Raw genomic sequence first — 23,771 nt, forward strand, 5'->3', positions numbered from 1 at the left:
GTGCTGGTTTAGATGTATTTTAACATATTAAGCTTGTTTCTTTGTGCTTAGTCACTTACGATGAAACTTAGTGTTGTTAGAACCACTATCACAGTAACTTCGGAAGGAGGGAATATTCAAAAAAGGATGTGTGCTACTTTTTACCCTTCATCTTTACAAGCTTGTCAAGACCTGAGTGCAGGTTTCTTTGTTTCCTCTGTAAAACAATGACATCTAGTGCTTAAAATCTCTTGAGAATGTTAAACTGAGTGCACCAAAGGCAAGGGTATCGTAAATGACCTCCACAAGTGTCATTTTTGTGTCCTCTGTGAATGTAGGTAATTACAGCAGTCCTGGCTTCCCCATGTGTCAATTTTGTAAGAGCTAGCTGTGTGTTTAAGTAATTAAACCATTCCTCTCTCACGTATACCTTTCTTGCATTGCTTTCTTTAAATTGGCAAAACTTATTTTAAAAAGGTTCATTACGGTGATGTAATGTCTTTGAAAACCCCTATTTTAAGGGTTTGGGGATTTGTTTTAATTATTATTAGCTTTCATATGATACTGACTGGTTGTACCATTCCTACAAAAGGTTTTGTGTCTTTGCCTGCCAGTAGCATGTGGGAGCTCTAGCAAAGAAATGTGAGTATGTAGTGTGCACTGTTTGTGTAGAGGAAAAAACATATGCTCAGCTTGCCCCTTGCCCAGTCTAATTTGTGTGGCTGTCCTTTGATATGTGAAAGCTGTTCTCATTTTAAAGTAACTTTTAAACTTACCCCTTGGAGAAACATTTTACTGTAAAGCAAGTAACTTGAAAACCTTAAGGTATTGACAAACAGGATGCTCGGAATTCCATAATGTTAAAGGAAGATGTAAATATTTATTTCCTTATGAAATGAGGTTTGTGTTTCAGAAGAACTGTTGTGTTTCTCTGCTCTTTAGATCCAGATGGATTTAAAATCCCAGAGTAACCATTTCCGTTGTTGTATGGAAGAGTAATGATATTTTTAGGGTAATGAGCCATGTCCCAAGGTTTTGTGAGTCTTGGTGAAACAAAGTGGTGTATACATGATAGTGAAACTTGGTGAGTCCTAATGATTAAACAATTAGTTTTGAAGATGAGGCAGTTTTTAAATATTTACACACTTGAACTTCTTATGTTTTGGTAAGGTTTTGTGTACCAGCTTTTCCCTAACATTAGAGGAGATGAAAGCATACAGACACTAGCTACTATGTATTTGAAGGAACAAGCCAAAATATCTTTTGTAAACTGTTACTCTTTCCCTTTGCTAATGAAAGCTTTGTTAACATATTTCTGTATTTCAGTGGAGAACTCTATGGACTCTGAGACTTAAAAAAACCCTCCAACCTTGAAGCTGAGGGCTTTTTAGTAACCAGAATGAGCAGCTGTATTTGTCAGATCCCAAGAGGAGTAAAAAATACTCTAAAACCATGAAAAAATATTACCCTGTATTTTTTGAAATACCCTGAAATTTTTGGTGAGAGAAAACTGTGTCCTGGTCAGGTTCCTTTTCTGCCTGTTCCCAGCTGAATTCTCCATGCTGTAGGGCAGCCACTGGCTCATGAGAGCTCAAATACTCATTCCTAGTTCTTATGCTACCAAAAAAACCAAAAAACCAAACAAAAAAAAATAAGCCCCAAACCCCCCCACTCCCAACAACCCAAACCTCCAAACAACTCAAACCAAAAAAGTGCAAGAGCTTGATTAAGAATAATAACAACAAAAAATTGCATCTGATATCTGGTGTTACTTAAAGGAAGACTTTGTTCTTTAATTCAGGTTCATGTTGAGGCATATTTTATGATAATGCAGACAAGGGATGTCTGTAGTCTTCAGAGTACAAAGACCTCTTAAAGTGTGGTCCCCAACCTCTTGTGTTTCATGTGTTGGGAGCTGGGAGGGGATGTTGCTTGTTACAAGAGTTGGAGTCACTGGGGGAGCTGCCTGTTGAAGATGTCTACTTCTTTGGTGGAAGGAATGGTCATCTTCTGTACTAAACTCAAGCTTTTCTCAGGTGTCCTTTCTACAGAAGCTAGCACTGTTTAGTGGTGTTGGCTTCTTGCATCTGAGACTTTTGGCACTTTCTGAGCTCTGCCTGGAGCAAGTGGTGCTGATCAAACTCACCCAGCCTTCATTTGGCACCTCAGCTGGGCAGATGGTGCATGCTGAGAATAAAACACTGGACTACCACGACTTAGCAATAGTTTCTCAAAGAAGGAGAGACCAAGGAAAGACCTCATCACAATCTACAGCTTCCTCATAAGGGGAAACACAGGGCAGGCACTGATTTCTCTCTAGTGATTAGTGATGGGACTCCAGAGAATAGCATGAAGTTGTGTCAGGAAGGTTTAGGCTGGATATCAGGAAAAGGTTTTTCACCCAAAGGTGGTTGGACACTGGAACAGGCTCCCCAGGGAAGTAGCACCAAGCTTGGCAGAGTTCAAGAAATGTTGGGATAATATTCTCAGGCAAATGGTGTGACTCTTGAGGCTGTCCTATCCAGGAGTTGGACTTAATCCTTGTGAGTCCTTTCCAGCTCAGGATTTTCTCTCATTCTATGAAAGGCAGAGCTTGTTTGCCAAAGCTAGAAATAGCTGGGTTAAATTGTTTTACTGTGTTCTGTTCCATATTATAACTTAAGCAAGCCAAAAGCTGTTCCTCCAAACCAAAGCATTCTTCCCCCAGCTATTAAATATCCCAGACTGCCGAGTCTGTTTTCCTGCCTCGAGATGTGGGAGAGCAGTCTGCCTCTCTCTTTCTGCAATCCACCACCAAGTTCACCCTTGTGAATGAAGGGGAGACACAGTCCCTCTCCCCCAACACATGCTTCACTGTTTTAGGAATTATGCCCCTTGAAGAGTTTGAGAGGAAAGAAGTATGTGCTGTTTTCTTGTCAAATGTCTCAGCTTTTGATTCTACTTCTGTGTTTTAAACGAATTCTAATCTTCTGGTAAATGTATATGGTTTGAAATTATTTGCTAAAGCAATTTGAAACTTGACCCACGAAGTCTGTAAATCTTTAGTTAAAGTGCCTTGAGGCAAATAACGCTTGAATTTTTTTCCCCCTGAAGTAGTCAAATGTACAGATCCAGTCTGCAGCAGGGTGGCCAGCGAGCGTGTGCCTGAATGAATTGTTGGAGTGAAGCAGCAAAGCTGTAGGAAAGCATGTGGAGCAACTTCAGCAAATCCACTGAACTGAAAAATGGGTGTTCAGCCAAGTAACTCTTAATACTGCAAATTATTACAGCTCTTCCTGTGAGCTAATATAATAACTCCTCTCTAATAACTCCTGTGGAATTGTAAGTCAGACATTCTGAGAGATACTCATTTCATCAGAGTGTGTTGAGAGTGTCAGAATGAGGACTCTGGAATCCTGGAATCGTTCCTCATGCAGGGACACTGCAGCAGAAGTTCTTCCTGGTGCTAATACTACCCAATGATTATGGAAAGAGCTGTTTCAGCATGAGGATTTCTATAGCAAGATAAGGTTTTTATCAATTTTAATAGACAGTCTTAGGAAAAGAAAGCCCAGCTAATCTGGATGGCAACTAAAGATACTCTGATACTCCTCTCTGTCATGACCATTAAATAGGTAGTGAAATTGTCTAATAATTTATTTTGAATGCTGATGTGTATTGACATCCACAATAATGCATTGTTACATTATAGTGGAGGTTGGAAAATTATTTTGGGCCTTCTTTTCCTTCTTTTTCCAGGAGAAAACAAATTTGTATATATATATGTGTATGCATCCCCTGCCCCCACCCTCTCAAACCTGCTCAGAAGATTGAAAAAGCAGATTTACAAAGTAACTTGGTAGAAAGAGTCTGCTTGAGGATAAAACTTGAGAATCAGGACAACTTATTGAAATCCTTTGGTTTGAACCAGCAGTATAGCAATCAAATTCAGGGAATGGTCTCTGACATGTGGTCACCAAATGTTTCTTTTTATTGAAGCTGTTTGGAGTTTGCATTTCTACTGTATATTTTTATGGTTTCTGCAAAAGCATCTAGAGGTCTTGCAGTGATGTTTTCCGTGTATTTGCATAGAGATCTTACCTCAGTGATTTTGTTTTGTTTCTCCCCCAAGCATGAATCTAATGCATACAGTCTGGTATGGGAAGAATAACTGTGGAGACAGAAGACTAATTTCACTGTTCAAATCCTCTTCTTGTAGTTACCTTTATTTAAGTTGAACTAATAATTATGAAAAAAAATTTCTTAGTTGTGGGTCATGTATTCTTGGATAGTCTGTAGAGAGCTACTCAGCATTCTAAATAGTGCTAGAATGAAATATGTGTGAATGAAAAGGCAAACTCTATATATTCTGTTCCCTAAACCATGTTTAATACTGGGTAATTCTGTCAAGTCATAAAACCTGGGTGGGCTGGTTTCTGGAGAACTTCTTACAGCACAGCTGCCAAAGTCCTGGCTCACGTTTACATAAGGGGTGTATTTAACCCTGCTTTAGGTGGATGCATCAATATTTTATTACTGTGTATACATTCTTGGCAAAGAGTATTTCATGGAATAAATCTAAGTGTATCTAGTTGATTTATAAATATTAATTGATGTATTATAAATGTACATGTTGTGAAGTAAATACTGTGGGAATTTTAATTCTGGAAATAATATTCTCTCCATTAGCTGCAGACTATGAAAGTGCTGTGGTTAAATGCCATATAATAGGGCTAGCAACAATGTGTTAGGGAGAGAGGGTGACAGTAATACCCTTTGATCTGGCTGAACACTTTTCTCTCTGTTTCTTTCTTTCTGTCCCCTTGCTTCTAGATCTCAGGAAAGGTGTCTGTAATATGCTTGAGAGAAAAATGGGACTAATTTTTTCTTGAGAGTAAAGTCTGTTTCCTGGTTTCTGTAAGGTGGGTTTATATATTTTCAAGTCTATATTTGGACATTCTCAGGGATAATCAAAAGTCTGTCTTCACGTAGTCCTGTGTGATGGGTATGCACAGCTTTGAGCAGAGTTAACAATGTAGTTTCCTTTATGAAGTTTCTCTTTGTAGTTTTGAGCGTTGTATTAAAATTTTGCATGAAAGCAGCATCTGCAGGCACTTTGAGAAGGAATTAACTTGTTGACTGTAGAAGTGGGTATGTCTTCTATACTGGGGAAATGCATTGCAGCTTAAGGGGAGCTACAGACAATTCTGACCAGGCTTTTGTTTTCTTCTGGTCTGTATTTTGTGGTTAGTAGCTAGAGTTAGTTGTGGCACTACTTTTGTTATTTTTCTCCTGTCCTTTTGTTTGTTTGTTTTTTGAACTGTGTCCTGATCCTTTCTGCAGTTTTGTGAGGCCAAGCATTTTTTTTCTGCCCATAGTTTCAGGAGAAGGTGAGATGATAGATAATGATTTCCATGTTTAGCATGCATTGCCCCCTCCTCCCCCACTACTATGGACTCACTTTTAGCACCTTTTCTTTGTCAGGCGCATTTTTTGGTCAAAACCTTCAAGTTTATAATGAGCACTTGTGCATATTACGTTAGACGGTGACCTTGCTGAGCTTTGGAAAACACTTGGGTTTTATTGTGTTGTAAGAACCAGATACATTCCAGCTGTTTCTTGTACCTACCACTCCTCCACTTTAAAGTTTCTTTATCCACTCCTGCAGGACATTTTTTAAAAACAAAACAAACCCTGACCTTTTCTGCTTTCACAAGACTAATACAACTCTTAACTATCATTTTCTAAACGGGCTTTCCAGCTACAGCAGTTTAATGAAAAACAGCATGTGTTCTCAGACCCAGTGTACTAGAAATGCTTCTGCTGGTCTAAGGTGTGCTTGACACACCTCACTTATTATCCAGATTATCTTGGGAGGAGTGTTTTGGTTTTGCTGTTTTTCACATTTCTGAATACTGTCAATCCAAGTGAAAAATCTAACTTTAAAAGAATGTAGTGAATAAGTTACTTTAAAATAGGTTATGTTGTTCTTCATGCTGTGAGCTTCTGCAAGGTATTGTGAATTTAGCATTTATTATTAGTGCTAATTTTTTATTTTTCCAATGAAAAGAATGGATCTGACTCACAGCATGCTAGCTTCCAATTGGATACTTAACTGTAAAACTTTCATTTGTGTTATACTGAATAGAGAAACCTAATTTCAACAGTGTTTTCCATTTGCAGTACAAAACATCTGGGATTATCTTAGAAGGGCATGAAGGTTGTAAGACTTGCTTTATATTTTTTTGACAGTGTTGGCACATGTTGTGCAAATGTTGGCACATTTTTTTGGTACCAGCTCATGTGAAAGTTCTCAGTTTTGTTTCTGGATGTGATTCAGCTTTCAATTGTTACTATTAGAAAAGAACACAATATATGAACTTTGGGAAATAATTGTTACTGTGTTGGCCAAAGAAGTCAAAATCCTTGTAATGTATCACAGATTTAAAGGAGTTAGTGTAGCTGAGATCAGTTCAGCTAGCACAGACAGTTAAATCTGTTGTTTGGGCCAAGCTGTCCTCCTACAGTAGATCCCACGACAATGTGGTTTTGTGTTAGTGCTGAGATGTTATCCCAGCAGGGTGTCAGAAACTCCCATGCTTGGCCTGTGCTTCCCCTGCCTCCTTTTGCTGTGTCAGTGGTGTTTGTCTGATGCTCTGGTGAGTTGGCTCAGGGGAAAATCAGTGTTTTGTGGTATTTGGTATTTGCTTGGCTCCTGAAAGGCAAGAAGGGCACCAGTGCTCTAGCCAGGGAAGAGGCAGTACTGATGGAGGTGGTCTTTCGGCAGCAGCTTGCTGTTGGGTTGCAGCTGACTAGTGGGATGAAGAGAGGCAGACACCTGAACTCAGATGAGCCATCTCTTTCCCTGGAGGTTTCTCAAGTCACCTGCTTCTGCCCAGTGCCTGGCTCTCTTCCTTACATGACTCAGGAGCTGTTTGCTAGGTGCCCAGGGTTGAGGTATAAACTAGACACCTGGATTAGGGAGGCTGGCTTCTAGCCATAAATAACTTCTTCAGGATGAATTTCATAAGGTTTATAAATACAGTTGGAGCTGTTTTAAATAGAAACTCTGCCAGGAGTTTCTGAGCCTAAGCATTTGAAAGTATTTGATATGCTTATGCACTGACTTCTATGGAAGAAGCAGCCCTTGTGTCTCACTGAGGCTGTGTTGGCTGGGAGATGATCCTGCAGAGGTATTGGGATATCCTGCCCAGAAGTTCTGCAGTCATCATCATCTGCCCTTCGTAGGGGCAGTCTAATCCCAAAACCCATTTCCAGTGTTATTTATAAATTATTTCCTGGAATTGCTTTATTGACCCTGCTATTTGTTATTTGTTTATTACTTTTTCCTTCAGGAAGGAATGGAGAAGTCTAGCTTCTGGAGTTTGATCTGAGATTTTCTGTGTGGTCAAATGACCATGTTAGCTAATAAATCAAAATGTGATAAAGAACAGAAACAAGTGTGGGATTTTTTTTCTTCTTACTTTAGGGAAGTGGATGAAAAACCAGCCATTACACCATGGGGCTCCAATATGCCTTTTGTGCAGCTGGTGTCAGAATTTGGGGATGCTGGAAGAGGTGAATGGGTGCACCATGTCAAGTCTTTCTGCCAGGAGTAACTACATAGCCTGGGTTAGTCATGGCAGTACTGTCCCATTTGCTGCTGCCTCCAAAAATAAGTGTCCTATTAGTTAGTATCTGTTTGGCATTGAAAGAAGCAGAATGTTAGACTTGATGATCTTTAAAAATGTTTTCTGGCCTTTGTGATTCTGTGAAGCCAGATGTCAAAGTGATTGTGGAGGAGGAAAAAATAAAGATCCATGTTTGACACTACAGCATTGGAGGAGTTGTGTAGCATTACCTGTTGCACTGCCTTGAAAGGCTTCTTTGGAAACTATTTAAGATCAGGTGAAGCAGGGGACAAAGGCATTACCGCATTTTTGCTCTAGGAAAAACATTTTCTTCCCTGTGTCACCATGCTCTGTTTGCCTAAACAGCACCACTGATGCACCTGAAAATGTAATCCTAAATGAAACAGGGCCAGACATTTGTTTGCAAGTTATTTTACAAATATAAGGGGTTGTAAAAAAGTGACATTGACTGTCTTAACTAACTACAAGGGTCTCACCTTGGTGTATATGTGTGTATGGGGGGGGTGGTTTTGGTTTGTTTTTTTTTTTTCTTTAATGTCAGGTGGGCATCTTCATTGTGAGTTCTCATCATTCAATAAAAAGGCTGTTTGTAGTTGATCTTATTCAGACTAAATGGAAATGGAGTGAGGATGAAGGCATGAGCTCCAGGTACAGATGGATATCTTTCACAGACATTTGCCTGATGCTGTGGAGGCAAAAAAATCCCTGATATAATAAACATCAACTCGATGATTATTCAAGAGGGTATTGCTTCACAGCTACAAGTCTTATGTGTGGATGAAGTTTTCAAAGACAAATCCCCATTAAAATGCACAGACTGGGTTGCTCACTAATGACCTAGCTTTCATGTGTCTGATAAAATCCCAAAGTCCTCTGTGACTTTGGGGTAGGTCTGGCAAAGTGATCTCAGACTCCAGGAAGGTCTGCATGTCAGGTGTCAGTGGAATAGGGCTGGGAGCTGTGCACTCCGAAGAAATGACAGAGAAGACAGGTTTGAAAAGGGACGAGGAGAAATGTGCACTGAAAGTTATTTGTAAATAGCTACTTTTTCCTTCATGAGTTTCTTACCTTGTAAGTATTTAAATTCTGAAATTTCATAGAATGCGCCAACTTTTAAAATCTGTTGTTTTCTGTTTTTTTGCATTTGTTTTGCATTTAGCTATTTAAAAGATCGGGGGAATGCAGTCTCAGACTATTCTAAATTTCTGAATGTGTTACTACACTTATTTTAATTTTTTCACATATTTTAAAATTAGTATCTCATCTGCTTTACTTACCATGGAATATGGAAGCCTATTGTTATGCCTGACTGAAAAATGCTTATATGTTCATGCTTACAGTTCCTTTTTTGTTTTATTCTCTTTTTCCTCCACAGCTAAGAATTTCTAAAATAGTTTTTTTCTTTACTGTGACAACTAAAATCTTGTGTCATTCCATTTTCCAGTGGAATCTTTGATCTTTCCTTGTGAAAACTCTCTTCCTTTGGAAATGATAGTAAAAATGCGAATGTTCTTTCCCTAAACATATTTAGATATACCATAGTTAAGAAGAATAATGCTGTTAAACCTTGTGGGATTCTCTGTGTAATGGTTAATTTATTATCAGAACACAGAATATTTACCATGTGCATTTCAGCAACAGAGTTTGGTGTGTGCCTGCAGGCAGGTCTCTTGCAAGACCCAAGCTGCCTGGTTGTGGTAAAGAAGCGGACGGCTGGAGCAGCGGCTCCCGGCACCTCAGCAGATGTGGCCGGGAAGCTGGCAGTAATTCGGTTTCCTGTGTCTGGTGCATTGATGGCTTAGATGCGATCCAGCCGTGCAGATTTCCAGTGGTGACTCATCTGATTATTTTCTCTTCCCTCTGTGATTAGCTGAGGAGATAGGATAGAGGAGGATGTCTCTCTGGAGGTAGAAGACTTCTCTGTCACGCTACATTTCCGATATGGGGGAATGGAATGTGGAAAGGATATTGGTGTGTCTTGGCTGTTTATAGAGGTATGCCAGCCTTCCTCACCCTCCTTTTATTTTGTGTTGTTTCCTTACGGTGTTATCCCTAACCCAGCTGTGCCACGGCTGTAGCTTGGCCATGTTTTACCTTTATTTTTGCACTGTTCTGGAATGTGGGAACAGGTGAATCTTGTGCACACTCAGCTGAACACACAATGATCCTGGGGGCAGGATGTGGGGATGTAATCTGGATTTCCAGGTTCTTCTCATCTCAACCTCAGTGTTTCTGCACTCAAGTAAAGAAGAGTAGGTGTATTTTTTTGGTTTTTTTTTTTTTTCTGGAGGCAGGAAATATGTATTCCCATTTGGGCAGGGGCACTTTTCTGCAGATTGCTAGTGAAGGCAGATGTGACGTGCACAAATTTTACCGATTTTTAAATCTATCAATGCATAAAATGTTGTTTAGGTTGCATGTAGCAGTACTAATTTTTGACAGAGATGGAAGATTGAGACTTCTATATGCTTTGACTGTGTCTGCCTACCTGATTTAGGCTGGAAATTGGAAGCAGCATGACTGCTGTCACACAGAAGTCCATGTGAGCCAGTATAGATCTGGCAAGAATACCCATAGCATTATGCAATATAAATATCCTTTGAGATTAGGTTGCTATGCATTACTTGCAGCCAGACATAGCTCATTGTTCTTTTCATCTAAATAGCCTGGATCTTGCTCACCTTTTTTTTATGTTTTGTGAGAGAAGATTTGAAGTATGAAACTTGCCTCAGTGCTTTTATCTGTCAGGAAGACCTGTTTACCAAAGTACTAGTACATAGGTGCCTGTAAAAATACAATGGCTCTTCATTCTTTCAAGAGCTTTATAGTTTTAGATAGAGAATGCATCATCATTATCATGAGAAGTGTCTGTTGGAAAAGCTGTTCTTGAGGAAGTTGCTTCAAACCCTCTCATGTTTAGAGATTTGTGGATTTCATATGCTCTTTTCTTTGTTAGATGTTAATGCTATATTATAAGAATTAAAGTCTCTGTATAAATGTTAGTATTATATATCCCCTCCTGTCTACTTTTAAAGTAGTTTTAATCCTGGGATTTGGAAGGGAAATAGGAACATAAGGGACATGCAGCTAAAAGTCCATCCCATGCCTGGGACCACTCTGATAGACAATATGGTGTATTGACGATTGTTGTGTACAATGAGGAAAATTTTGGGGATTGGATGTTACTGTAACACCAGCAATCAAGTAGTGAACACAGCTGCCCATTACATGTATGGTGGTGTCGTGTTCCTCAACTTAGTAAGAGAAGTTTTGGTCATCTTCTCAACTTCTACAAGCAACTCCTGTTTACTGGCTCCTAAAAGATCACGTCTTTCTTAGCATGGGTTTTATGGTAATGATGCTTTCTGGTTTTCTGCTAAAAAAAATCTGGTTTTGATATTGAATTCTGAGCTGTGGGTTTTTGGGAGGTGCTTAGAAGTAGGCGTGAGGTTTCAGTATGAACTAGAAGTTCAATTGTTTCCCGGTTATAAATTCCAGGATACTTTGTACTTTACATTGAATTTGACCAAGATCTGTTGCAGTAGCTCCCAGTGGTCACTAAAACATTGCCTCTGCTGTTATTTCATTGCTGCATGGGATTTAAGTGATGTGGTTTGGAATATTTACACAGTGCACTTCTCTGTATTTAACTTTTTAGAATAATTAGGCTACAGCACTGTCACAAGAACACAGTTTTGGTAATGTGGGATCTGCAATGACCTCTGGAACATTGAGTAAGTACTGTTAAGTCATAGCTGTCAGGCTGCAGTTGTGAAAAAAATCTCTGACGCAATGGCCAGTTTCAGGGAGAGAGTTCACCAGCAGTCAGAAAATTGGTATAATGCTATTTTAGGCCTTAAAACCCCTTGCTTCTATTAATATTTTAGGGTCAATGGGAGCTTGTTGATGATGCTTGTTGCAGATCTCACATGCTGCAGTCACAGACGATGGGGAAACTGCTGCATAGAGCAAATGAGCAGCTCATGTTCTCCCTCTGCATAGATTCATTACTTGAACCAAGTTACATATATGCAGTCTGGAAATACTGGAGGTCTTTGATCTTTAAAACTTAATGTTTGAAAATGTAAATTATGTGCTGCTTTTGATCTGCTTCTTAAATTAAATGGTAATTGTGAAAATTACATTTGGCAGTTTTCCACTTAAGGGCTTGTACTTCTCATTTCACACTATGTTAATTTTAAGCTGTACGTCCTTGCTGGTTTTCTGTCAGTGAATTCTGGTAGGGGGGTGATCCTTATGTTTCTGCATGGTCTAATTATCAGCAGCGTGTGTATTTGGTGCTATGACTTTAACATGCAATTCCTCTAAACACAGATGCCAGGGATTGCCAGTTCTGCCTGTATGTCCATGACCAGGGTAATGGGAATCACTAAGGCTGAGCAGAACACTATGAGAGTTTGAGCTGTGTGTGCCCAGGATGGGAGACCCTGGATTGTTCACCTAAGGTGTGAGGAAATGCTTGGGCACGTGCTCCACTGCAGTCTGGTGATGGGTCCTCACAAACATCTGCTGATAGCAAAGTAGCAGAAGCTTTTTATCTGTGTGCTCCTGGACTACTTGCCTTTCCAAATTACTGGCATCATCTAATCAAAAAACTACTGGATAATTTAGGGCTCCTAAAATGTTGGTGAAGCTCATGCAAAGTTCAGTCTTTTCCTTGCATCAGCTTTCTAGTGTTTAGAGGATTTGTCTCTTATTTACCATAAATGATGATAAAGACCTCTCTGTCTTTGTCCTGTTTTCTTATGAAAGGGGCCTTTGAAGTCTGAGGGCCACATCAAACTGCAGCAAGTAACTCACAAGTTTATTCAGAAACTTATCCGTGTAATAGGTTCTTTTAAGCTCTGTTGGTTTAAAGCCAACTCAAAATCAGCTGCTGAACTGAAGTTGCTAATTACCCCCTTAGCAAAATCACTTTGTGTACTTTTCAATTATTAATATTTGTTTCACTCTGCAGAGATTAAATTTGTGGGGGAGAAGGTTCAGTGTTGTTAGTACTGAATGTTTGCCACAACAACTTTAAGATGTACTCATGTCTGGAGGAGGTTTTATGTGGGTTTTTGTTTTATTGGGTCTTTTTAGGAGGAGGTAAAGATTCTTTGTTTCAGATCCTAAACAGTCTGTAGAGTGAGGTTTTCTGTTTTGAATATCACCATGTGGACCTTCTGCTGTAAATCCTGCTACAGTCACCGACTTTGTCTTAATTCCCATCTCCTGTTGATTACCTTTAGGGATGTTTGCATTGAGTTCAGCATCATGCTGAATTAACATATTGCTGATTTTGCTGATTTCTGTTTGTCTGTGTGCTGGCAGATTTGAGCATTCATCTCCAGGAATTTGCATAGGATGTTAAACAATCTAGTGCTTTAGTGGCGCCCATCAGAGTGAGGAAATTGCCCAGCTGAGGTGAACAGGAACATTGCAGCAGCCTGCCTCTGAATTTGATTTTTTCTTTTAAGCCCAAAATATAAAATATTTCCAACTGACAATAAAAACAGTTGCCAAGGAAAGTAAATTTTAAGTATCTTTCTGAGGTTATGGAAAGCATTTACCTTGTGTTTGCGCGTCAGAGTAACCTTTCCTTATTAATTTTTCTCTTTTAGTAAATAATGACTTAAAAAACCTTCCAGATAAGTTTTCAGAATGAAAATGAGCTCTCTTACATTTTTTTTAAGTTGGAAATTGGATGCTTAAATTTTACTTCTCTTTGTTGAGATGTCGAGGGTTTGGGATCATACTTTTTCAAAATTTCTCTCTCCCAGAATGTTCATTTGGCTTCTGCAACCTTTTAGGTAAGGAAGACTTGTAGAATTATTAAACCCCCTTCTCTTCCCCCAACCCCCTACTTCACTTTTATGTGTGAATTAAAATTATCTGATGGAAATATTTGTGCTGGGGGCACAGGGTGTCACAGAGGCCATCTATCCCTTGCTGCTGTTAGGACAGAGACCCCCACCAGGGAGAGCTGGCTAGGAGTGGAACTGTGCAGTCTGTGCAGCACCATTTTAAAGATGTTATTTTAAAATATCATGTGATGCTGAACTTTTTGTTTTCACTGTTCCTTCATAGTGATTAAACTAATTTGAGGTCTAATTAAAGAAGTCATTAATTAAAGTAAGGAATTTTTGAAGCCCAGATTTTTTTCCTCAAACTTGAAGAGCTTGAAACAAGTGAATTCCATAGGTGCCTAAGAGCAGAAATCTTGTATTTCTGGTGAATGATGTAGCCAGTTTTAAACCTCTCTCACTGCTCCTTTAAGGCTAGCCCAGAAGTAAATAAAATAAAATAGAAGACCTTGAGCTTCAGACCAAAGATTTGACTTTGAATGAATTGCTCAGGATGAAAAAAAGATGTGGGTGTGTTCTGTTTCATGGAATTTAAAAAACAAACAAACACAAAGTAGTGTCTGAAGTCAGGAGAGCTTCTTTCCTGGAGCCAGACATTCATAAGCATTCTGGAGGTCTTCACTTATCCCAGTGTAATTTACTTTTAGCCCTGTTTGGGGGGGTCTCACAACCTCTGCAGAGTGGAAGGTTTTTCTAGAGACCAAGGCTACAGAGCTGCCATGGCTCTGTAAAACCCTTCGTGCAGCCTTCTGTGTCAGAGCACGAGAGCCGAGGGCTTGCTATTTCCTGTAAAACTGGGTAAGAACAGGAATCTGATAGTACAAGTCTCCTTCCTTTTTAAGGTGTGAGGATCCCATTTCTCTTGTAACCAGAAAAATAGATAGTTAAAAAGCATTATGCCTAGTTGTATTCTTCTTTCCCTCCTCTCCTACTGACACTGTAGGAAAAGGCTTGACAGCGACACTTCAAGCTAAACTTGCTCCTCAGGGACTTGGTTCCCAGCAGAAATGTAGGTACTTGTTTGAAATCTTAGGAAACTGAAAGGGCCAAGATTTAGGCTTACAGAAAAATAAAAAAAAGTTGTTCTTATATGATATGTACCTACAGGAAGCCATCAGATGTCCTTCTCAATTTTATGATAAATAATATATGCTGGGGTTTGGCATTAGATCTTAAATGATGTTTAAATTAAACACTCATGGTTGGATAAAATGGGCTTAGACAGGCTCTACTTTGTTTTGGTGCTCTAGAGATAATTATTTACAAATTGCTGAGCTGAGGGGCAGAAATTAATGACATTCCAGCATCTTAAAATATCCCTTACTATGTCATACTGAAAAAATGTGTATTATGTGTTCAGATGCTATGAATTTCACAGATGCTTCATGTATGTGAAACAAATAGAATCAAGATAGAAGGTGAGTTGCTTTTTTGTCAGTTACTTTCAATTATTCTGAACTGCTGTGTATTTTTGAGTAGCACAGAGATCTTTATAATGTTTGCAGAATTACTTTCTAGTAAAAAACTGCAAAGAATTTTCTAACATAGTATTTTCCCCATGTAGGGTTTTGTAATATTTTTAATGGAGGTATGGGTATCACAAGTTTACTTGCAAAAAAAATCGCTTGATGTCAAAATGTTTACTTCTTAACCCAGTTTCACTTTGTGCTAAGTTTTCAGATTTTTTAAAGTAACAATATCTTCTATTGCAGAGTGTTGCAACTTTCCAAGGATTCAGCAGAAATTTTGCGGGGATTCTCAACTTACCATCACACTGTTTATGAAGGAAATCTTTTGTTTCATAATAGGATATTTTCACAAAATGTTGAATATTCATGTTTCAGATTTGTTTTATTGTACCCCTTTGTTTTTGGTAAACTGTGTTTTGGGTAGTTACATTGTAGCCTTCTTCCTGCATGGAGGTAAGAATATTAACAAGCTTTTTGACTATTTTGTTGGATGTTATTTAATTTTAATTTGGTTTTTTCCAAGTAATTAAATGGAAGATGGGTAATTTACTTTATTGACTCCAGATCTGTCCTTTGACATCTATTGATAAATCTAATACAAAGACTGATAATGACTTTTCACACACATTTCTTTTGCTATAGGTATATATTGGTATGAATTTTGTACATTTTAAAGTGTGGCCTTGATTAGTACAAATCTTTGTCCAAAAAAAAAAAAACGTTTAAGGGCTGCCTCTGATTTACTAACTTTTGACTTTCCTATTTGATTTTTTGAGGTTCCGGAGCCAAGTGTCATTACCATGGAACATTTAGTCATTAGGCCTTGGAGCTGTTTCAGTTTGCCAGGTTTCTATGTAATCTCCCTGAATTCAGCAGCAATGTTGCACAGGATCGCTGGAAGCAGCAGTGGAACTGGAATTATCCAGGCTCTCAACTTTTCTGGCGTATATGGGTATGGATGAAGGCAGGAGACCAAGGTGCAGCAAATATCATGTCCCTGTTGCAGACCTGAGGCAGGGTTATGCAAGGGCCATGCTAGATATTCTGCCAGTGTGGGCTGGAGGGGCTGGGGCAGAAACAAAAGTGGCTCTTCTCCTCTTCCCACCTCCCTGTTTCTCATATGCAAACATGACCAGCACATCTTCTAGGGTTCTCTGCTTCTGTCCTGTTTGTCTTCTGTTTGCGCCTCCGGCAGCAAGGCTGTGTTGAGGTTTGCGCGTTCTTCCTTGAGGTGGCAAAAATGTGATTTTTTTGTTCCATTTTTTTTTTATATGTATCTTAAGTAATACCTTGAGCAGGTGGATTCATGTGCCTGTGACCAAAAGCTATGTAATGAAGCCCAGACCTGCTTTTACTTTGAATATTTCCTTACAAAAAAAAAAAAAAAAAAGTTATTATGTGGTTTCTGGAGGTTCTTCAAAGAAAACCCTGCTGTGGTTGTAACTATTCTCTCCACTGGTACCCGCCTTATTCTCACATCACTCTGTCATTGTAGGTGCCCAGGAGGAGCCCTTTGTCCTTCAGAGCTTGTAGGTCAGTCATTTTTTCTAGTTGAAGACATATTCCATCAAGGAAAGGGAAACCAGATTTTTTAATTTGTTATCTGACTATCATGTAGTCTCTGTGGAAGTGTAGAAAATGCCAGTGGTGCATAGGCATCCTCAGCACCACCACCCTTCACTCTCCCATCTCTGCAGGCATCTCCAGTGTTTCCAGGGTCACTAGAGAAGCACAGGTGGGCCATCTCTGAGCAGGGTAAGGCTAACAACCTTGCACATATAGACCAATCAGTTTCTTCCTCCCTACCCCCAGCAAGTGATAAGAATTAACAAACCATACAAAAGTATTGATTAAAGAATTCATTAGAGAGCATAAATTGGATGTAGCCTTCAAATTCTAGTAAATCCTATCTCTCTTTGTGCATCTTCTGCCACAACATGAGAGTTACAGAGCCTGGTGTTTGGGTTACATGTGGTAGTGTAAGCGCTGCTTAAATGTGGTGCCCTCAGAGTTGGCAATTATCCTGATATGAATAATTAAAGGTACTTGTGGGGGTAGTACTTGTGTCAGTCCCCTCCACCGTGTGTATACTGTCTTTATTTTCTGTTGCTTTAACAATGCCATGTCATAGTTGGCATTACAGGTTTAAATTTCTGCTTTGGCACTTAGAGTGTGTGTCCTAAAATAAACTGATTTATTTGTAGAGTTTTTTCACATCTAGGTTATTGTGTGTGTTGAGCAGTTGCTGTGAAGTACCTAATTTCCAAAACACCACCCAAACTCTCCTTGAAACCCACTTTGTTCTCTCTTGTGCCTTAAATCATGGAGATACATACATGCTTAACTAAGAACTTTTACTGGGTTTGGTATTTAGATGATGAGACTGAGTGAGTAATAAGTTCTTTATGTAGAAATTGCATATATGGCTCAGGGAAGCTTAGGGGTCACATAGGTCACGACTACTCTTTTGCAAAATTGGATGTTCTTATACCTAGACCATTCCTAACATATCTACCCTTCTCCATATACTTTAACCTCTTAAAAACTGGTACTTAACTTTCCTGGCTAACTTTTCCTCTCTAATGCACGACAATCTTCTTTGCTGTGAAGTAAATCGATTAGTGCAAATTTTGCTTTGGTACATTTGGAAGAGACATGTTCCCCCTCATCTCTTTTTTGCAATAACTAGTCCTCTTTCTCCTAAGTGTCTTTTCTTGGAGCACAATATATGAAATAGCAGGAAGCAAACTAAGAGTAGGATACCTACTGCACCAATACAAACTGCTGAATAACCACTTAAAGCAGTGTCATTGCATAAAAGGGTATGAGGGTGACTGACTACAAACTGACATTGCCTGTTAAAAAAAAAGTTAACATTGTTGTGAGATGCACAGGAGTATCCTATTCATGTGTTTGGTTGCCCTGTTTAAGAACAAGAATTTGTAGCCAACTCTGAATTTCTCTTGCTGAGCTTTGCACCAGTGCTCCAGCTCAGGACTTGAACATGGAATTTTTGTCCCATGCAATGATTTAGTTTGAGTTTGTAAATAATATGGTGGTTGTCCATCACCTAATTCTGTCAAGAACACACTAGAGTTATTTAAAATAACTTGTCTTGGCTCCAGTTTAGTACCTTATCCCTTATACCTTTCACTGATGTTAATGTATGGCATATTTAAATATGATTTCTTTCCTATATAAAGGAAAGAAATAGTGTCACAATTCAGTGTAGAGTCCTAGACTTGTACATAATTCAGAGTTGGCACAGTAGAAACCTGCTCTTGACATGTGTGGTCTTCTGACTTTAATGTCATGGCCTTTTAATCACCTCACCTAGATTGCATTTCCACAATCTGTCTCTAAATAAAATAACAAGGCTTTTTTTCCAGTTGCATGACTTCAGTTCATCTATAGCACACTTGCTGCTTTTCTTGTGTCAAACCAGTTCATTTGCCAAGGCAAGGAAAAAAAAAACTTTTCAGGCCAAAGTGTTCCTCCCTTTCAAAAAGTTATGTCCTTGTGTTGGTGGTAAGTCAGCAATATCTAATACCCTTCTAGAAGCTAAACTTGGGGAGAAGAGTCTAAATGTTTTTCTAATCCTTTTTCTGTTTTCTTTGTCATGTCATCACACCTCAAAAGGGGATGTTTAAATTTTTTTTTTCAGTCAGTGAGACCTTTCCAGCCCTTTGAGTTGAAGGCAATTGTTAATGGCTTAGAGCATGCTCTAGAACAGACAAGAACTTCAATTATGCAAATTTGTCCAGGCTTTGCCATCTCAACAATTGTACTCTCAGTGGTTGTTTTCCCAGTCCTGTGCTTCTCTGAAGCACCTGCCAGCTCTTCAACTGGACATCATAACCATCTTTTCATTATGTTTATTTACTTCCATCACGCCTGCTCTGTCCTTTGTTTCCTCTAGAAGGACCGTAGAATTTCTTCTGTACTTTGTCTTTAGTTACTTTTTAACCTAAATTTGCCAGACTCTTTTTTGTACTAGTTGTGTGTATTTTATTAACTTCTATTTTTGTGAATTGGTTTTTCAGATTTCCTGTTTAATCATGTTATGGCTTAGGCTTTGGTTTTAATCATGCTTTGGTTTAGGCTATTCAATTTCTCATCTTTTTTTGTTTTTTTTTTGACAAAATACAAAATTAAACTAACCATAGTGCTTTATGTATTCTATTTGAGGGTATTACAGAATCTGACAGATGTTCAATCAAGCCAATAAAGCTTTGAGACCACTTGCAGGATGCTGCTGGGTGGTCTCTATAAAAAGAGAGCACAACTAAGGCTTCCTCCTTATATAATTCAAAACTTTTATATTTATTAAAATTTTTAGGTGGAAAGCTGAGGTGGTTTAACATGTCTTATTTGAAGTAGTTCCATATTTTAAAAAGTCAATTGTAATGTTAAATCCTACAGGACACTTGTGGTAGTTTATATGACTCATTGTTTACCATCCTTGCGAACAGTCTAGGTATCAGTTACTGGAGGGGCAGCAACATTTTGGGGGGTCCACTCTGGTTTGGTTTCCAGCAGATGATGGTTTTAACTGGGGCAAAACAGAATGTTTGGGGATGTTTATTGAAATAGGGAGTGCGTGTAAACTAGCAGGCTGTCTCGGGGCATCTGTATGGTGGAATAAGGTGCTGTGCTGGGCTTTCATGGCTGTTTGTTTTGTAGCTGTAGCTGAGGATCCTTTAAGATTCACTGGTTTATATACATTATGTGGTTGCATTTCCTGTATTTACTCCATTAATGGTGTGAAGGCAAATTTCTATATGATTCTCTCAGCAGAAGCAAAGTATTCAAAGATTTAAAAAAAAAAAAAAAACTATGCATGAAGGTGAAAATAAAGTTGTTCCATGCAGAACAATAAAAAACTGTATTAATTTTAGTATTGCTTAGAACGAACACAGTTAATGGTGAAAACATACTGAAAAGAGTTGAACAAGACTATTTCTTATGTTTAGAACTACAAGAGGTAGGTTCTTGGCATAAAGGTGGGCTAGCTGATTTTAGATTATGGTCTCTTCCCTAGTTAGACATAAAGATAAAATTAGCATTTAGTGCTGAAACACACATTGTGCACTGTGTTCCTTAATCAGAAGGGCTTTCTGTCCGAGAGATAGTCTGAATTCATACTGCTTATAAATATTTGATCAAGTACTTTATCATCTCTCAAGCCATGGGGAATCAGCAAGTCTGGTGGAACTCATATAAGCTGTACATGCAATTTTATTTTTAAATGTGACAGGTGTTATGATGGCAAAGGGAGAGAAAATGTTCTTTGAGCATTTGTGATAAGTACAGTACAGGTTCAAATGTTAATCTTCAAGATAAGGTCTGAGAGGAGACTTCTTACCTAAAAGGGAAAGAAGTTTGGCAGAGAATCATGATGGACACCCTCTCTTTCTTCTTTTCCCTTCAAAGTGTACCTATAACTTAAAAAGTGATGTTTTGCTACTTTCAAAAGTTTGCCAAGCAATATACCATCCTTCATTCACATTCACACTTACACTGATGTTAATGTATGGCATATTTAGAATATGATTTCCGTTCTTTATAACGGAAAGAAATGTGTCAAAATTCAGTGTAGAGTCCTAGACTTGTACATAATTTAGGGCTTGCTAGGCTACTGTAGAATATTTTGATTGTGAAAGTGCAACTGACACTGGAAAAATAAAGTGCTGTCTAAGATGAGTAAGAATAATTTCAGATCAGTGGTAGTCTCTGTTTTGATATGTGCTGGGTGTTTTTGCTGGTATCTGTTACAAAAATCTAAAACAATTAATTCTCAGAGAGATGATTTGGAACATACAGAGTGTCTAGATCCCCCCAAAAAACTTAAGAGTGTGTGTATTTATGTAATAGTCAAATGATGCAGGTTATAATAAATGACAGGATGGTAGAAACATGATGGGGAGGGAAGGTGTGGAAACTTTGTGTATGTTTCGTGGTGTAAAATAAAAATGATATACCCATCATTTCTTTTCCCTGGATAATTGCAGATACTGAAAATTCTTATTTAGCTGAGGGCAATGTTTTAAAGAAAAAAATTATTGTCAAAATAAATTCCACTTTATAACAGCAGAGGTCAGAATATGTCAAGAGATATGAGATCAGATTTGCAGTGATTTCCATCTGGTGTATGAATTCCCACTTGCTATCAACTCGGGCTCTCAATCTGAGGCACCAGGCTTGGAGAATACTGTCCCATAACATGCATGAGTTTTTAGGAGCATATTCATGGGTAGATGCCTTAGTTAAAAGGCATTGCATGCATTTATCACTTTGGACTTATCACAAGTTAGACTTGTGTTCAAGTTCTTCTGGATGCCCACCTTCATATGTTGTGCAGTGCAAACAAAGACATCTTTAAGCAACCAAGTATTTTAAAAAGCTTGGTGTATAGGCACAGGAGGAAGTGGTGGGTGACATTTCGCCTTTCTGTAATGATTTCTGATGCAAGAAAAGTGTTTATGAAAAGATATGTTGCTCTCCCTATCTGTGTTTTTTAGCATTTAATTATAGAGAAGGCTGGAACACCTCTGCTCTAAATATGAAAGTACTGGTATCCTCCCTCCCCACCCTGCAAATGCGCTGACATACCTGGTACGTGTCACTATCAGGCTGAGGATGATGGGTGGGATGGACGACTAGTTTAACTCAGTGGAATAATTCCTTTGTTAGTCTTTAAATGTTGTGCAAGTCATGTTTGAATGCTTCAAGCTGAAATGATATCCAGCTTCTTGTTCTAACAAATGATCTGAGTATGTATGACCAATAAAACACATGATTTTGTGATGCCTCCAAAACCAGAATTAAATCTTGCATCAGAAATAGCATCAGAGCTATGAAGTATCATTCCTTTCTCTCTGGAATTTTGTATTAAAAAATCCCCAGAGACATCATTCTGCTTTGGTAAAGCAGTGGACCTAATGTTAAAAGCACTTCCCAGTTTTGGCTTTTTTTTTTTTTTACAGTAGGAGAAACATCTTAGTTACGAGCATCAAATAAAATGGTAAAAATTTTCTTGTAAATCCCGACCACTTACTAGATCAAGCAGCAGAAATGGGCATAACTTCTTGCAACATGTATGGAGTAAAATGTTTAAATTGGGGGCAGTCTGTGCTTTGTCTGTTGCTAGGCAAAATTTCAGACATTCTTGCAGTCTGCATGCCCAGGAAGACAGCTGGTCACAGAAACCATTGTGGCTCAAACCTGAAATGCTTGAGGCATCTTGCCTATTGTAGAAGAAAATCTGTCATCCAGGGCATAGATAATTCTGTTGATGAAAGCCTCTATGGATTACTGATGGTATTTCTCCATTTAATGCCTTGTTATTTTTAAAGACAAAATAAAGTTAAGCTGAAGACAAAAAATGCCCAAAGAACATGCATCTACTCATAATCTAAAAAGTAGTTTCAAGGTACAATCATACTAAATGTGTAGAAAAGAGTAGTCTTTCAAGACTGTTTTTATAGCTCTGGTTATGTTTTCTAGTTCAATTTGCCTGCTTGTGTGTCACAGCTTTTTTGTGTGTGTTTTGTGGCGCTTTTTTAAGCACTGTAGATGTATCATTAGGGGACATTATATGAATATCTCAGAACTAGCTGAGTGAACACTCTGTTTCTTCTACACAGGACTTAAGGTCAGAGTGTGTCTTTGAGAAAGGATGTATCTGCCATATGCAGATAAATTGTTTAGTACACTGCTGACGTGTTTTCCTCTGAATAAGAACAAAAAAAAATTTAATCAACATGGAATATTTTGAGGATATAAAAAGGTGGATATCAAAGATTCATATTTTAAATGCTTAATGGGTTGAATATGAAGACTGTGATGTAAATTTTTGCGTCTCCCTTGCAGAATATGGAATTGTTTACAAGGAGTCATGAACATTTCTGCAAGGATGTCATAATAAATACAAGCAAATTATAACTTTCCTATGTGATCAGGGGGAGATGGACTGCTTTTGACTAGTAATTAAATCCTACCTCTGGGCAGTGTACGTAGCAACTCTGTGTAGCTGCTATGATAGTCAATCTTATCTTGGGCTCCTCTGCACACCCAGGCAAGGAAGCAAGCACTCTGTCAAACCAGTCTGGCTCCTCAAATAATTAAAGAAATAAAGCTGCATTTGCAGAGGAGCAGTACAATGGCTGGAGGAAGTGTCATGCTAGAGGTGGTTGAGTAACACCTGGGTCATGTGCAGTGCTCACCCTGGATCAGAAGTGGAGCGATGAGTGATGATGTTGAAGAAGAAAGGGGGATGGGAAGGGGGCAGTCTTATAAGAGTTGGGAGAGCAGCAGTTGTCACTCATGGCTTTCCTTCTGGACCTCCGTGCTCTCCCCCTTAACTCTTTAATTGCAGTGCAGCAATTATCCCTGCGTGGGGCTGCGTGTGACTGGCAGCTGATAGTGCATCTGCTATCTGTGTTTTTGCAAACCATGCATCAGAGATCCCTGGAGAATAGGAGTTGGCTGGCAATGCTTGGCTTAATAAATCAGCTTCACCAAAATGTTCAGATAGGAAGGACATGTGACAGGGAAATATAGTGCTTAAAGAGGGACCTTTTCAAGTCATGTTAAATTGTTAAATAGAGTGAAGTCCTGATTTTGAGGTTGTTAGTAGCCTGTTCCCTGATTTCTGCTAGCAATGACTTTTTTTTTTTTTTTTTTTTTTTTTTTTAAGGCAAATGTATCTCAAACAGTGAAAGAGTTTTGATTTTTTTGGGGATGGGGAAATATATCTATAATTATGAATAATATGTGGTTACTGTTCAGCGTGGCACTGTGCCTGCTGTGAGATGATGGAAGGG

The 23,771-nt window shown here is 38.7% G+C and overlaps 1 protein-coding gene across 27 annotated transcripts in view; it reads left to right on the forward strand.

Moving 5' to 3' along the window:
• Positions 1-23,771, forward strand: part of LMO7 (LIM domain 7) — a 130,162-nt gene that overhangs the window by 849 nt on the left and 105,542 nt on the right. The gene's annotated exons all lie outside the window — the stretch shown is intronic.

The sequence above is a fragment of the Anomalospiza imberbis genome, chromosome 2, assembly GCF_031753505.1.
Source record: "Anomalospiza imberbis isolate Cuckoo-Finch-1a 21T00152 chromosome 2, ASM3175350v1, whole genome shotgun sequence".
Classification (NCBI taxonomy): Eukaryota; Metazoa; Chordata; class Aves; order Passeriformes; family Viduidae; genus Anomalospiza; species Anomalospiza imberbis.